Genomic DNA, 16109 nt, shown 5'->3' with positions numbered 1-16109 from the left:
TAAAGAGCTTCTTCAAGGCAAAGGAAAACAGGATTGAAACAAAAAAAACCCACTACCTGGGAAAAAACATTTGCAAGTAATACATCTGACAAAGGCTTAATATCCATAAATTATAAAGAACTCTCACAACTCAACAACAAAAAATCAAACAATCCAATCAAAAAATGGGCAGGAGACATGAACAGACATCTCTCCAAAGAAGATATACAGATGGCCAATAGGCACATGAAAAGATGTCCATCATGACTGATCATCAGGGAAATGCAAATCAAAACTACACTAAGGTATCACCTTACACCCATTAGAATGACAAAAATATCTAAAACTAATAGTAACAAATGTTGGAGAGGTTGTGAAGAAAAAGGAACCCTCACACACTGCTGTTGGGAATGCAAACTGATGCAGCCACTATGGAAAACAGTATGGAGATTCTTCAAAAAATTAAAAATAGAACTACCATATGACCCAGCTATTCCACTACTGGGTATCTATCCAAAGAGCTTGAAGTCAGCAATTGCAAAAGTCCTATGCACCACAATGTTCATTGCAGCATTATTTACAATAGCCAAGACATGGAAGCAACCTAAATGCCCATCAACAGATGAATGGATAAAGAAGATGTGGTATATATATCCAATGGAATACTACTCAGGTGTAAAACAGAACAAAATCATTCCATTTGCAACAACATGGATGGACCTTGAGGGAATTATGTTAAGTGAAATAAGCCAGTTAGAGAAGGATAATCTCTGTATGACTCCACTCATATGAGGAATTTAAAAATGTGGACAAAGAGAACAGATTAGTGGCTACCAGGGGAAAGGTGAGGTGGGGCGTGGGCACAAAGGGTGAAGGGGTGCACTTACAACACGAATGACGAACATTAATGTACAACTGAAATTTCACAAGATTTTAACCTATCATTAACTCAATAAAAAAAAGAAAAAGAGAGAAAAAGAGAGTATGTATGTAGTAGGGGAGGAAGACATTTTCTCTACCTGCTGTGGGTTCTTCTGGCCAAAGAATGAATTCAAGTCACATGAGACAGAATAGCAGGAGAAAATTAAACAAAGCTTTATAACATGTATACATGCCTCTCCCATGTCTCATGTGAATTGAATTTGTTCTCCAGCCAGAAGAACCCGCAGCAGGTAGAGGAAATGTCTTCCTCCCCTACAATGTGTACGTGTATATGTGTGTGTCAGGAAGTGTAACACAAGCACTAGATCTCTGGAGACAGGTCCCCATCCACTTTCCAAGGCAGAATAGCATAGTTTTGGTCCACAGACTCTGGAGTTTGAATGCCTCGGTTCAAGTTTCAAATTTGTAATTTAAGAGCTATGTGACCTTGGGGGTCGACCTTGTGACCGAGTGGTTAAGTTCACGCGCTCCACTGCAGCGTCCCTGGGTTTCGCCAATTCAGATTCTGGGCGTGGACATGGCACCGCTTGTCAGGCCACATTGAGGCGGTGTCCCAAGTGCCACAACTAGAAGGACCTGCAACTAAGATATACAACTATGTACCAGGGGGGTTTGGGGAGATAAAGCAGGAAAAAAAAAAGATTGGCAACAGTTGTTAGCTCAGGTACCAATCTTTAAAAAAAAAAAAAAGCTATGTTACCTTGGAAAAGTTACTTAATATGTTGATGCCTCACTGTCTGCATTAGTTATCTAGTGCTAGATAACAAGTTACTTCAAACTTAGTAGCTTAAAACTGTAACAAGCACTTATCATCCCAGAGGTATTTGGGAGGTCAGGAATTTGGGACCAGCTCAGCTGGGCAGTTTTGGCTCAGGATTTCTTGTGAGGCTGCAGTCAAGTCTGGGGCTGCAGTCATTTGAAGGTTTCACTGGGGCTAGAAGATCTCCTTTCCAAAATAGCTCCCTCACATGGCAGACAACGGCAGGAGGCTTCAGTTTGTCAATGGCTGTTGGCAGGAGGGCTCAATTTCTTGCCAAGGGGGCCTTTCCAAAGGGTTGCTGAAGTGTCCTCATCATATGGCAGCTGGTTTCCTCCAGAGTGAATGATCCGAGAGCAAGAAGGAGGCCATAATGCCTTTCATGACCTAGTCTCGGAAGTCACAAATCATCACTTCTGCCATATTTTATTAGGCAGCATATTCAACTAGTAGCAAGTACTTAACCAGCTCACACCCAAGGGGAGAGCAATTAGTATCTACTTCTTAAAGGGAAGAGTATTGAAGAATTTGTGGACATACTTTAATGCCACCATAATGTCCTCTTGTGCAAAATGGAGATAATAATAGTAACTACTTCATAGAATTATACGAGGATTGCATGAGCTAACACATTGTTTAGAACAGTGCATGGTGCATAGAAAAAACTCAGTAAGTACTAGCTACTGCCATCCTTGCCAAGTTTATATCCCACCACTCCCTCCTTCATCAACTCCCCTTACAAGCCCTGTCTCCCAGCACTTTTGAACTACTTGCCAGTTCCCTGAATACGTTATGCAAACACCTTTGTGCCCTGGCCCTCTACTCTGCCTTCCTGGAAGACTCTCCTAGTCTATATTTTTCCTCCAACCCTTAGTGGGTCCTTCTCCAAGCACTTTCCCAGAACCTCTCGGGCTGGGCAAGGTGCCCTGCAGCAAGCACCCCAGGGCTCCCTTAGCCAAGAACTTACCACATACACCTCCTTTCTCCCTTGCTAGCTCATGATGGCAGGTGTATCTTCCTCAAGTAAGTGTTCCCTCCCTGGGCAGGTCTTCCCTGACATTCCCAGGAAGAACCAGGGGCTCCTTCCCATAAGACTTCTTGGAACCCCTAGCATCTTTCTCTTTCTGTATTATTCATTATGTTGCAATTGTCTTTGTCTCTCACTAACGCTGAGAGGGACTTATTCATCTTCGTAGCTTCAGGCACAAGCATGGTGCTTAGAACACAGTAGGTGTCCAACAGATAATTTTTATTTATTGAGTTCATTATAGTTAACATCAATGTGAGATTTCCGTTGTACATTATTTCTTGACTGTCACCACATAAGTGCTCCCCTTCACCCCCTGTGACCCTCCACCCCTGTTCCCCTGGTAACCACTGAACTGTTTTCTTTGTCCAAGTACTTGTTTATATTCCACATGAGTGAAATCATCTGGTGTTTGTCTGTCTCTGACTGGCTTATTTCGCTTAGCATAATTCCCTCTAGGTCCTTCCATGTTATTGCAAATGGGATGAATTTGTCTTTTTTTCTGGCTGAGTGGTATTCCATCGTATATCTGTACCACATCTTCTTTATCCAATCATCAGTGGATGAGTGCTTGGGTTGCTTCCATGTCTTGGCTCTTGTGAATAGTGCTGCAATGAACATAGGGGTGCATATGTTACTTTGGATTGTTGATTTCAAATTGTTTGGGTAGATACTCAGTAGTGGGATAGCTGGGTCATATGGTAGGTCTCTTTTTAGTTTTTTGAGGAATCTCCATACTGTTTTCCATAGTGGTTGCACCAGTTTGCATTCCCACCAGCAGGGTATGAGGGTTCCCTTCTCTCCATACCCTCCCCAACATTTGTTATTTTTAGTTTTAGTGATTATAGCCATTTTAACAGTTGTAAGGTGGTATCTTAGTGTAGTTTTGATTTGCATTTCTCTGATTAGTGATGTTGAACATCTTTTCATGTGTTTATTGGCCATCTGTATATCTTCTTTGGAAAAATGTCTGTTCATCTCCTCTGCCCACTTTTTGATCGGTTGTTTGCTTTCTTATTGTTCAGCTGTGTGAGTTCCTTATATATTATGGAGATTAACCCCTTGTCAGATATATGATTTGCAAATACTTTCTCCCAATTGGTGGGTTGTCTCTTTGTTTTGATCCTAGTTTCTTTTGCGTTGCAGAAACCCTTTAGTCTGATGACCTCCCATTTGTTTATTTTTTCTTTTGTTTCCCTTGTCTGAGAAGACATTTGGTATTTGGAAAGATCCTTTTTAGTTCGATGTCAAAGAGTGTACTACCAATATTATCTTCCAGGAGTTTTATAGTTTCAGTACATATCTTCAAGTCCTTGATCCATTTTGAGTTTATTTTTGTGTATGGTGTGAGATAGTGGTCTACCTTCATTCTTTCGCATGTGGCTGTCCAGTTTTCCCAACACCATTTATTGAAGAGACTATCTTTTCTCCATTGTATGTTCTTGGCACCTTTGTTGAAGAGAGCTGTCCATAGATGTGTGGCTTTATTTCTGGGCTTTTAGTTCTGTTCCATTGATCTGTGTGCCTGTTTTTGTACCAGTACCATGCCATTTTGGTCACTATGGCTTTGTAGTACATTTTGAAGTCAGGGATTGTGATGCCTCCAGCTTTGTTCTTTTTTCTCAGGATTGCCTTAGCAATTCGGGGCCCATATGAATTTTAGGATTCTTTGCTCTATTTCTGTGAAGAATGTCCTTGGGATTCTGATAGGGATTGCACTGAATCTGTAGATTGCTTTGGGTAGTATGGACATTTTAACTATGTTTATTCTTCCGATCCATGAGCAAGGAATCTCTTCCCATCTCTTTAAGTCATTATCAATTTCTCTCAGTAATGTCTTATAGTTTTCATTGTATAAGTCCTTCACCTCCTTGGTTAAATTTATTCATAGGTACTTTATTCTTTTAGTTGCAATTGCAAATGGAATTATATTCTTGAGTTCTCTTTCTGTAAGTTCATTATTGGAGTATAGAAAAGCAACTGATTTTTGTAAGTTGATTCTGTACCCTGAAAGTTTACTGTAGTTGTTAACTATTTCTATTAGTTTTCCAATGTATTTTTTGGGGTTTTCTATATATAAGATCATGTCATCGGCAAACAGCGAGAGTTTCACTTCTTCACTCCCTATTTGGATTCCTTTTATTCCTTTCTCTTGCCTAATTGCTCTGGTTAAAACCTCCAGTACTACGTTGAATAAGAGTGGTGAGAGTGGGCATCCTTGTCTTGTTCCTGCTCTGAGGGGGATGGCACTCAGTTTTTGCCCATTGAGTATGATGTTGGCTGTGGGTTTGTCATATATGGCCTTTATTAGGTTGAGGTAATTTCCTTCTATCCCCATTTTGTTCAGAGTTTTTATCATAAATGGCTTTTGGATCTTGTCAAATGCTTTCTCCGCATGTATGGAGATGACCACGTGGTTTTTATTCCTCAGTTTGTTGATGTGGTGTATCACGTTGATTGATTTGCAGATGTTGAACCATCCCTGTGTCCCTGGTATGAATCCCACTTGACCATGATGTATGATCCTTTTGATGTATTGTTGAATTCAGATTGCCAAAATTTTGTTGAGACTTTTTGCATCTATGTTCATCAGCCATATTGGCTTGTAGTTCTCCTTTTCTGTGTTGGCCTTGTCAGGCTTTGGTATCAGAGTGATGTTGGCCTCGTAGAATGTGTTAGGAAGTGTTCCATCTTCCCTAGTTTTTTGGAATAGCTTGAAAAGAATAGGTATTAAATCCTCTCTGAAAGTTTGATAGAATTCCCCAGGAAAACAGTCTGGTCCTGGGGTTTTATTCTTTGTGACGCTTTTGATTGCTGCTTCAATCTCTTTCCTTGTGATTGGTCTGTTCAGATTGTCTGCTTCTTCTTCACTTAGCTTTGGGAGGTTGTAAGAGTCTAAGAATTTATCCGTTTCCTCTAGAATATCCATTTTGTTGGCATATAGTTTTTTGTAGTATTCTCTCTTAATCCGTCGTATTTCTGTGGAGTCTATTGTTATTTCTCCTCTTTCATTTCTGATTTTGTTTATTTGAGCTTTTGCTCTTTTTTTCTTTGTAAGTCTGGCGAGGGGTTTGTCAATTTTATTTATCTTCTCAAAGAACCAGCTCTTCGTTTCATTGATCCTTTCTACTGCCTTTTTGTTTCAATAGCATTTATTTCTGCTCTGATTTTTATTATTTCTCTCCTGCTAACTTTGGGCTTTGTTTGTTCTTCTTTTTCGAATTCAGTTAGATGTAATTTGAGATTGCTTATTTTGGGATTTTTCTTGTTTGTTAAGGTGTGCCTGTATTGCGATGAATTTCCCTTTTTTTATTTTATTTTTTTAATTGCAGTAACATTGGATTATAACATTATATAGCTTTTGGATGTACATCATAATATATTTCTAATTCTGTGTAGAATACATCATGTTCACCACCCAAAAACTAATTATAGTCCATCCCCTCACAGGTGAGCCTAATCACCCCTTTTGCTCTCTCCCTTCCCCTATCGTAACCACCAATCCAATCTCCAATGCTATGTGTTTGCTAGTCGTTGTTTTTATCTTCTACTTATGAGTGAGATCATATGGTATTTGACTTTCTCCCTCTGACTTATTTCACTCAGCATAATACCCTCAAGGTCCATCCATGTTGTCACAAATGGCCAGATTTCATCATTTCTTATGGCTGAGTAGTATTCCATTGTGTATAAATACCACATCTTCTTCATCCATTCGTCCCTTGTTGGGCAACTAGGTTGCTTTCAAGTCATGGCTATTGTGTATAATGCTGCAATGAACATAGGGGTGCAAGTATCTTTATGCCTTTGCGTTTTCAAGTTCTTTGGATAAATACCCAGCAGTGGGATAGCTGGATCATATGGTAGATCTATTCTTAATTTTCTGAGGATATTCCATACTTCTTTCCATAGTGGCTGCACTCCCACCAGCAGTGTACAAGGGTTCCCTTCTCTCCACATCCTCTCCAACATTTGTTGTTTCCTGTCTTGTTAATGATAGCCATTCTGACTGGAGTGAGGTGATACCTCATTGCAGTTTTGATTTGCATTTCGCTGATAGCTAATGATCTTGAGCATCTTTTCATATGCCTGTTGGCTGTCCGTATATCTTCTTTGGAGAAATCTCTGTTCAGATCCTTTGCCCATTTTTTAAAATTGGATTGTTGGGTTTTTTTTTGTTGTTGAGCTGTATGAGTTCTTTGTATATTTTGGATATTAACCCCTTATCTGATGTATAGTTTGCAAATCTCTTCTCCCAATTGTTAGGTTGTCTTTTCGTTTTGTTGATGGTTTCCTTTGCTGTGCAGAAGCTTTTTAGTTTGATGTAGTCCCATTTGTTCATTTTGTCTTTTGTTTCCCTTGCCTGGTCAGACGTGGTACTTGAAAATATGCTGCTAAGACCGATGTCAAAGAGCGTACTGCCTATGTTTTCTTCTAGAAGTTTCACGGTTTGGGGTCTTACATTTTAGTCCTTAATCTATTTTGAGTTGATTTTTGTGCATGGTGTAAGAGAAAGGTCTACTTTCATTCTTTTGCAAGTGGCTATCCAGTTTTCCCAACACCGTTTATTGAAGAGACTGTCCTTTCTCCATCATATGTTTTTGGCCCCCTTGTCAAATATTAGCTGTCCATAAATGTATGGGTTTACTTCTGGGCTCTCAATTCTGTTCCATTGACCTGTGTGTTTGTGTGCCAGAGTGTCCCTCTGAATTCAGCTTTTGCTGTATCCCATGTGAGTTGGTATGGCATGTTATCATTTTCATTTGTCTCCAGATATTTTTTGATTTATCCTTTAATTTCTTCAATGATCCATTGCTTGTTTAATAGCATATTATTTAGTCTCCACATCTTTGTCCCTTTGCCAGCTTTTTTCTTATAATTAATTTCTAGCCTTATAGCATTATGATCAGAGAAGATGCTTGTTATTATTTCAATTCTTTTAAATTTATAGAGGCTTGCCTTGTTCCCCAACATATGGTCTATCCTTGAAAACGTTCTGTGCGCACTTGAGAAGAATGTGTACTCTGCTGTATTTGGATGGAGTGTTCTATCTATGTCTATTAAGTCCAACTGGTTTAGCTTTTCATTTAATTCCACTGTTTCCTTGTTGATCTTCTGTCTGGATGATCTGTCCAATGATGTGAGAGGGGTGTTAAGGTCCCCTACTATTATTGTGGTATTTTTTTTTCCTTTTTCTCCCCAAAGCCCCCTGTACATAGTTGTATATTCTTCGTTGTGGGTCCTTCTAGTTGTGGCATGTGGGACGCTGCCTCAGCATGGTCTGATGAGCAGTGCCATGTCCGCGCCCAGGATTCGAACCAACGAAACACTGGGCCGCCTGCAGCAGAGCGTGCGAACTTAACCACTCAGCCACGGGGCCAGCCCCCTTATTGTGGTATTTTTAATATCTTCTTTTAGGTTTGTTAATAGTTGCTTTATGAACTTTCATGCTCCTGTGTTGGGTGCATAGATATTTATAAGTGTTATTTCTTCTTGATGGAGTGTCCCTTTGATCATTATATACTGCCCCTCTTTGTCTCTCTTTACCTGCCTTATCTTGAGATCTACTTTGTCTGATATAAGTATTGCAACACTTGCTTTCTTTTGTTTGCCATTAGCTTGGAGTATCGTCTTCCACCTCTTCACTCTGAGCCCGTGTTTGTCGTTGGAGATGAGCTGTGTTTCCTGGAGACAACAAATTGTTGGATCTTGTTCTTTAATTCATCTTGCCACTCTGTGTCTTTTTATCAGAGAATTCAATCCCTTTACATTGAGGGTGATCATTGAGGTCTTAATGCTGTCATTACATCAGTCATTTTCTGGTTTTCCTGTATTTCCTTTGTTTCTCGCCCTGTGTCTTTTGGTCTACCCATTGAATTATGCAGTTTTTTATTATGTGTTTCTCTGTTTTTTCCTTACTTATTTTTTGTCTCTGTTCTGCTTTTTAGTTTAGTGGCTACCCTGAAGTTTGTATTCAGAATCTCACATATGAGACAGTCCATTTTCTGATGGCCTCTTATTTCCTTCATCTAAACTGATTCAGCCCCTTTCCTCCTCCCCTCCTAAGTTATTTTTCTCATATCCTATTCTGACTTATGTTGTGAGTTTGTGGTTAAAGTGACAAGATTGTCTTTGTTTTTGTTATTTTCCTTCCCTTTAGCCTAATGCTATAGTTGAATATTTGCTATCCTATTCTGATTCTGTCTACCTATTTGTCTCCTTACTCTGTGTTTTGTGACCCCTTTCTCCCTTTTTTACTTTTTCAGGTCCGAGGGCCTTCTTGAGGATTTCTTGTAGTGGGTGTCTTGTGGCTATGAAGTCCCTTAGCTTTTGTTTGTCTGGGAAAGATTTAATTTCTCCCTCGTATCTGAAGGATATTTTTGCTGGATAGAGTATTCCTGGCTGAAGACTTTTGTATACTACAGTTTTGAACATGTCATTCCATTCTCTCCTAGCTTGTAAGGTTTCTGCAGAGAAATCTGCTGAAAGTCTGATAGGGGCTCCATTGTAGGTTATTTTTTTCTGCCTTGCTGCCCTGAGTATTCTTTCTTTGTCATTCATTTTTGCCAGTTTTACTACTATACACCTTGCTGTAGGTCTTTTTACAATGACAAATCTAGGAGATCTGGAAGCTTCCTCCACACATATTTCCCTCTCATTCCCTAGATTTGGGAAGTTCTCTGCTATTATTTGTTTGAACATGCTTTCTGCTCCATTCTCCTCCTCTTCACCTTCTTGAATACCTATAATTCTTATGTTGCATTTCCTCATTGAGTCGGTTATTTCTCAGAAACTTTCTTCATTTCTTTTTAGTCTTAGTTCTCTCTTCTCCTCTGTCTGGAGCATCTCAACATGTTTATCTTCGATTATGCTGATTGGCTCCTCTTTGATGTCCATTCGAGTGTTCAGGGAATCTGTATTTTGTTTTATCTCTTCCATTGTGTCTTTCATCTCTAATATTTCTGATCGATTCTTCTTTATAGTTTCAATCTCTTTTGTGAAGTAGCTCCTGAACTCATTGAACTGTTTCTCTATATCTTCTTTTACCTCATTGAGTTTTTTGATTATAGCTATTTTGAATTCATTATTGTTTAGTTTACATATTTCTGTGTCCTCAGGATTGAGTTCTGGGTGCTTGTCATTTTCTCTCTGGTCTGGAGATTTGATGAATTGCCTGATGCTGGAACAATGGGTCTTTCCCATTCTGATATTATTCGGTTGCAGTTACAGCCTATCGCCATTGGGTAGGGGTCGAGAGCCACATATTCTGAGCCCTCGACCTTCAGCCAAGATGGCGAGGTGCAGGTTGGGGGAGGGGCACTTTCTCCTGCGTACAGTCCCCAGTTTCCCGATCAGCTCTGCTATCTGCTCTCCTGGGGTCTTGGCTTGATAAGGTCACTGCACGTGAAAGCTTTCACCTCGTTAGAAGGCTTCCATCTGGGCTGAACAGCCATGGGAGTCCTGGGCCATCCCAAGGATGCACAGCCCCTCCACCACTGCTTCCCTCACCCGCAGCAGCTATCCTAGTCTCTAAGGGAGGGAACGAAGTTCTCTCTTACCCCATTCTGGCTCTCCCAAGGATGGCTCCAGCCTCTCCGCCCTCTGTGTGGCTGCGTATGTCTGTGAGGTTTTTGTGCTTTTAGGGTATTTTCTTTTGGAATATGGTTGGTCGTTTTTGTTGTATGTTGGAGGGGAGAGAGTCCCAGGCAAGTTCACTCCATCATGATGCTGATGTCACCAATCAACAGATAATTTTTTGAACAAATGGATAAATATCTAAAACTTCAGAGAATAGTTTTAATGTACAAGAAGAAGAGGAATCACAGAAAAATCAACAAAACAGGTCAAGTACATTGTAAACCTCACTAGGCAAGCTCTGGCCAAACAAGGTCACACTATACTACCCAGTAGGATGCTCAGAATTTTTTCTCAGAATCTACTTTTCTCTTCATCACTGATTAATATAAGCTAAGTTTAAAATTATAAATTGATATTATAAGTTTATAATGTCACTATATTTTTAAACTATGAATAGATGTAATAACTTTGAGAGAAAATAAAGCCTGTTCATTATTTACAGTTTATAATGCTAAGGCATAGAAGTTTCCCTGGTATTTAATACGTTTTCACAATCTCTTATTTAAAAGTTTACTTTATGATTAATGCTTTTAAATGTAGTTGTTAAAACAAAGCACTCAGAGATAAATTTAAGAAGTTTGCCTATAAACACACTGCTGGCCAGAAATGGAATATGACTCAGATGAAAGAAATAATTTTAAAAACAGACAAACTAAACTTAATTTGAAATGTTTTTCAACAGCTACTCAAACCTGAACAGGCAAACTGAGAGATGAGTTTGTGAATTATCATTAAAGCATGGTACTCTTGATAACACAGGAATAAAAAAGAGAAATGTGAAATGCAAAGATGCAAATGTATTGCTCGTGGTGTTAGAGGTGGATGCCCTTTGCCTCCTGTCAGAGGAAATGTACACCAAAATATCTTAACGTTTCACTGTGGCCTCACCAAAGTTTTAGTTTGAACTTGACCTACTATAGTCTATGAGTATTCCTGTTCTCCTAAGGTTAGATTTCTTTCCACTTTTTGAAAGATGTGTTCTTAAAGCATTTGTGGTAGCTTTCAAGAGCCAAAGTCAAGCTCAATCATGTTGAACTAACAGGCAGTGGAGTAGGTATTTTGGGATGAAGCACCCTCTCTGGTGTCCCGTCAACTCATGCCTTGTAGGTGGCCAGCTGTGTGTTCTATGTCTATTAAGGCAGCCCTACATGGGAGGATTAGGGAACTGTTACACACGAGAGTCTCTGCTAACATTTCCCTGTGCAAAACAAAGGGATATTTATGCACATGGCTGTTGTACCCTTCCAGATGTGGCTGACGCAGACATGATTTTAGTTCAGTAGCAGTTTCTATGCCCCTGGCTCCAATACTTAAGCACTGCCTCCTCTGAGAAACTAAGAAAATAGAAGCAAACAGTGGTTTCTAAACTATGGGATGTGGGAGCAAATTTGAGAGACAGGAGCCCAGGCAGCTCCTGCTGTAGACACTGTGATGAGGGCCATGTGAGCAGAAAAGCATTTCGGAATCAGAAGCGGTCTTAAATGGATGGGAGCCATGTGGCCCAGATTTGCCAGTGCAAGCACTGTTCAGATATTCTGCTTCATGAGCCATAGGTCATCTGGGCCACCACCTTAATTTTATAGGCAAAGAAACTGAGGATAAATAATTTGCCAAAGATCACACAAGTAACTAGTGCCAGATGGAAATGCTAAACTGTTCATTCCTCACTGCCCTTCAAACCAATCCCCAGGACAAAGTCAAAGTCTCTTACAGTTTAATGCTAGACCTTTTTTTCACTACATAACATTGAATATGCTTTTTATGAGTTGCATCATTGCAAGACAATCTGAATTAAAAAAGGAAGTTTCAGATGAGCTAACATTTCCTCCAACAACAAGAACAATGGTTTTAAGTTGGGGAGTGGGAGCTAGCAAGAAGCTATTTCAATTAACTGAGAACCTTTCAGTAACCAGTTCAAGAATGAATTAAGGAGCAGCTGCAAAACTTCTGACTGTGTGAATTTTATATTAGAAGAGTTAATATAGATTATAATGCACAAAAATAGATTTTAGGGGCCAGCCCTGTGGCCGAGTGGTTAAGTTTGCATGTTCTGCTTTGGCGACCTAGGGTTTCACTGTTTCAGATCCTTGGTGCAAGACATGGCACCACTCATTAGGCCACACTGAGGCGGCGTCCCACATGCCACAACTAGAAGGACTCACAAGTAAAAAATACAATTATATACTAGGGGGCTTTGAAGAGAAGAAGGAAAAATAAAATCTTAAAAAATACATATTTTAAAATGGAGTCAATATAGAATAAAATGAAGAAGAGAGAAGGAAATTCTTGAAGAAGAAAAGTGGACAACACATATTCAGGAAGGTTTATCCACAACTAAAATGAACTCTGGATTTGAGGGTTTAGAAGTTTTCTCAATCTTAATCAAGAGTTAAAAGGGAGAGTGAGTCAGACATAATTATTCTGACTCTGGGAAATAATGCTGTGTCCTGCACCAGGACAAGGGGACAAACCAGGAAGGCAGAGAAGTACCCAGCCTCTGATGATCTACAGAGTGACAGGTTTCAAAATCACTTAAAGTGCTACTTATTTCTTTAAAAAAATAACTTTTTTCTGTCTATAAGTATACTTATTATACTTTTGTAGAGAGTATACTTTGTAGAAAACTTGAAAAATAGGGAGAAAATAGAAAAAAGCACTTATTCTTCTCACATCCAGATAACCTCTGTTAATGTTTGCCTATGTTTTTGATTCTCTTTCTCCAAATATGGCAATATTTTATACAACTGAGATAATACAATGTTTACTGATTTTAACCTCTTCTTTAATTCAGTAAACTATTATGAACAATTTCTTGTGTTATTTAAAATTATTTGCAAGCACTTTATAAATGGCTGCCTAATATCATAACCATATCCTAATTTATATAATGATTTTCTTTTTTTTTTTAAGATTTTATTTTTTTCCTTTTTCTCCCCAAAGCCCCCCGGTACATAGTCGTGTATTTTCAGTTGTGGGTCCTTCCAGTTGTGGCATGTGGGATGCCACTCAACATGGCCTGACGAGCAGTGCCATGTCTGCGCCCAGGATCTGAACCAGAGAAACCCTGGGTCACCAAAGCGGAGCACGTGAACTTGACCACTCCGGCCATGGAACTGGTCCCTATAATGATTTTCTTATTTATAAATACTATAAATAATGTTGCGATCAATATCTTTGTATATAAATCATTGTCCACATTTCTGATCATTCCTACAGAGAGGAGCCTGGAAGTTGAGCTACGAGGTCAGAGTTTGAACAATTTCAGGTTCTTGATAACATCTGTCAAATTGACTTTCAGGAAAGTTGTACCGGTTTATACTCCCACTGCCCATGGGTGAGGTGCCTGTCCTACCTCTGCCTCAGTATCTCTGAGGATGATCATCACAGACATTTTTGCTGATCTCAAAGGAAAAAGAAGCCCTACACTGCTGTTTTAGTTTTGATTTGATTATTAGTGAGTTTTAACATATTTTCACGTAATTATTAGCAATTTATATTTCCTTTTCAGTCATTACCTCTTTGTGTTCTTTAACCATTGGGAGTTCTTTGGTAAAGTAATTTAGATGTATACATAATGATATCCCATTATTTTTCCTTATAATCTATTTTCACGTAAGTTGGGCAAATTATTTCCTTTTAGAACTTTCTAAAGAAAACTTCATGAGTCAATAAAGTAAAATAAACTCTTAAACCTGTCACAACAGTATATAATATGTTGGAAATAATTATGGAATGACTAATTTTTTTCAAATAAATCATACATTAAACATTTTACCGAAGAAAGATGCTTTTTAGTCCTGGCTCTGCCTCAAACCAGAATTTTTACCTTAAACAAGACAAAATTTCAGTGAGTCTCGGTTTGTTTCTCTGCAAAATAAGATGCATAATCTTTAGCAAACTTTTCAACTTCAAAACTAGGCATCCTTGTGTCTACATAAAACAATACACAGCACCACCTAGAGGTAAAAGAAACACTTTTACACATTTTTCCCTTACATCACGAATCCGTAGTCTTTAGCAAAATATCAAGTTGATAAATTTTTTCTTAGCAGAAGTTGCCTGAGTAAATGTATCAGAGTTTTAATAGTTTCTGTTAGATAGGATAAAACTTTTTTAATGAATCTGTCATAGCATCTGCAAAAGTTCTTAGCTCCTATATAAATCTAGCTCGTTTTTTCCTACCATCACTTTTTTAGATCAACCATTTTCTTTGGCATTGCTTGAGAAAAGCAATGACACTGTCTTAAGTCTGACTCTAAGGACCACAGATGTCATGATTGCTTAATAACATGATATGTTGAAGAATACAGTATCTATTGGGTATACCAGATGCATTCTTTACTCTTTGGGGCTTTGTGGACTTGATGAAAACCATGGTCAAAAACAATTTCTCTATGATTAGACACACAACGTCACTCAAGCCTGACTTCAATTTCGGGGAAAGGAATGCCTGAGTCGGAAATGCGGGTAGCATCAGAAAGTCCCAGTGGTGGGGCCCTAAATCTACTTGGACTTTTACCCTATAAAAAGGTTTGAAGTCTATGGATGTCCAGTTGCTGTTAACATCTAGATTATTACAACAGTTTTGTTTCCATGCTGATGTTAGCAAGAAACATCGAAGGGGGTCTTTATAACCCCCTTTGAACCTCACTATTTTAATTTCTACTTTCTAATTTGTTCCAATTGTGTTCTTCAGCTTCATCGGGTTTTACCTTCCAGTTAAATTGTAAGCACCTGGTGAATCTTCATCTTCCGATCATCTTGGATCCACCCCCACCCCCAGGTGTGCTATAATGAGAAGGTTTGCGTGGACTGTGCAAGTGACAGTGCCTTGCCAGTGACTATGAAGACACAATTCCTCTGGCAAAAGTGCATGTATAAGGTAAACAGAGTTCAGGCAAATAGAAGTTAAACAATTGTGGTGACAAAGTTCAGAAGAGTGTTGCCTCAGACCTGAGTTTACCCTGGATTGATGTAACTTAAGATTTAAAAGAAAAACAACCAAATCCTTTCTGAAGCTGTCCTAAATTTGTATGGTCTCCAATTTATCACTCATATTTTGGGGAATAGATTCCCTTTGGGAATTGCATAATCACAAATTGTTCTGAACAGGGAAGAGAGAAAAGAACCAAAAGTTTTTCCCAATTTTTTATTCTGAAAGTTTTCAAACATCTGGGAAGTTCAAAGAACAGTACAATGAACACCCACAAACCTACCACCTACATTTAACCCTTGTTAACCTTCTTTTTATGTATCTGTATTTATTTCTGAAACACCGGAACTACGCTGCAGCTATAACAACACGTCATCGCTCAATACTTCCTCAAGCATCAGGTGAGAACGGTGTTCTCCTTCATAACCAATGTTGTCGCCACACCTGAGAAAATTAATGACAACACTCTAATATCTAATATCCACTTGAAACCCAAATGTCCGTAATTGTCCCAAGGATGTCCTTTATAGTTGTTTTCTTTTAAATGAAGATCTAATCAAGATTTACACATTGCATATGGTTTATGTCGTCTTTGAAGCACTCATTTATTGAGCACTTACTGTGTCCCAGGTCACACAGGCCTTCCTATTTAATTTCACAAGAATATAGAGATAGTTTTCGTTGTTTTGTAAAATGGAGCTAACGTCCTTACTCTGAATACTCTGATGTATTTTAGTTATTCTCCATTATATTCACAGAATCTAGCACAAGCCTTGAACACGCTAGGTACTGATATAAAGCTGGAAATAAATGAAACATGGCGTGCTTGTCCA

The sequence above is a fragment of the Equus quagga genome, chromosome 20 (genome assembly GCF_021613505.1).
Source record: "Equus quagga isolate Etosha38 chromosome 20, UCLA_HA_Equagga_1.0, whole genome shotgun sequence".
In the NCBI taxonomy this organism is placed as follows: domain Eukaryota; kingdom Metazoa; phylum Chordata; class Mammalia; order Perissodactyla; family Equidae; genus Equus; species Equus quagga.
The sequence above is the reverse complement of the archived record's forward strand: the minus strand, read 5'-3'. Positions refer to the sequence as shown.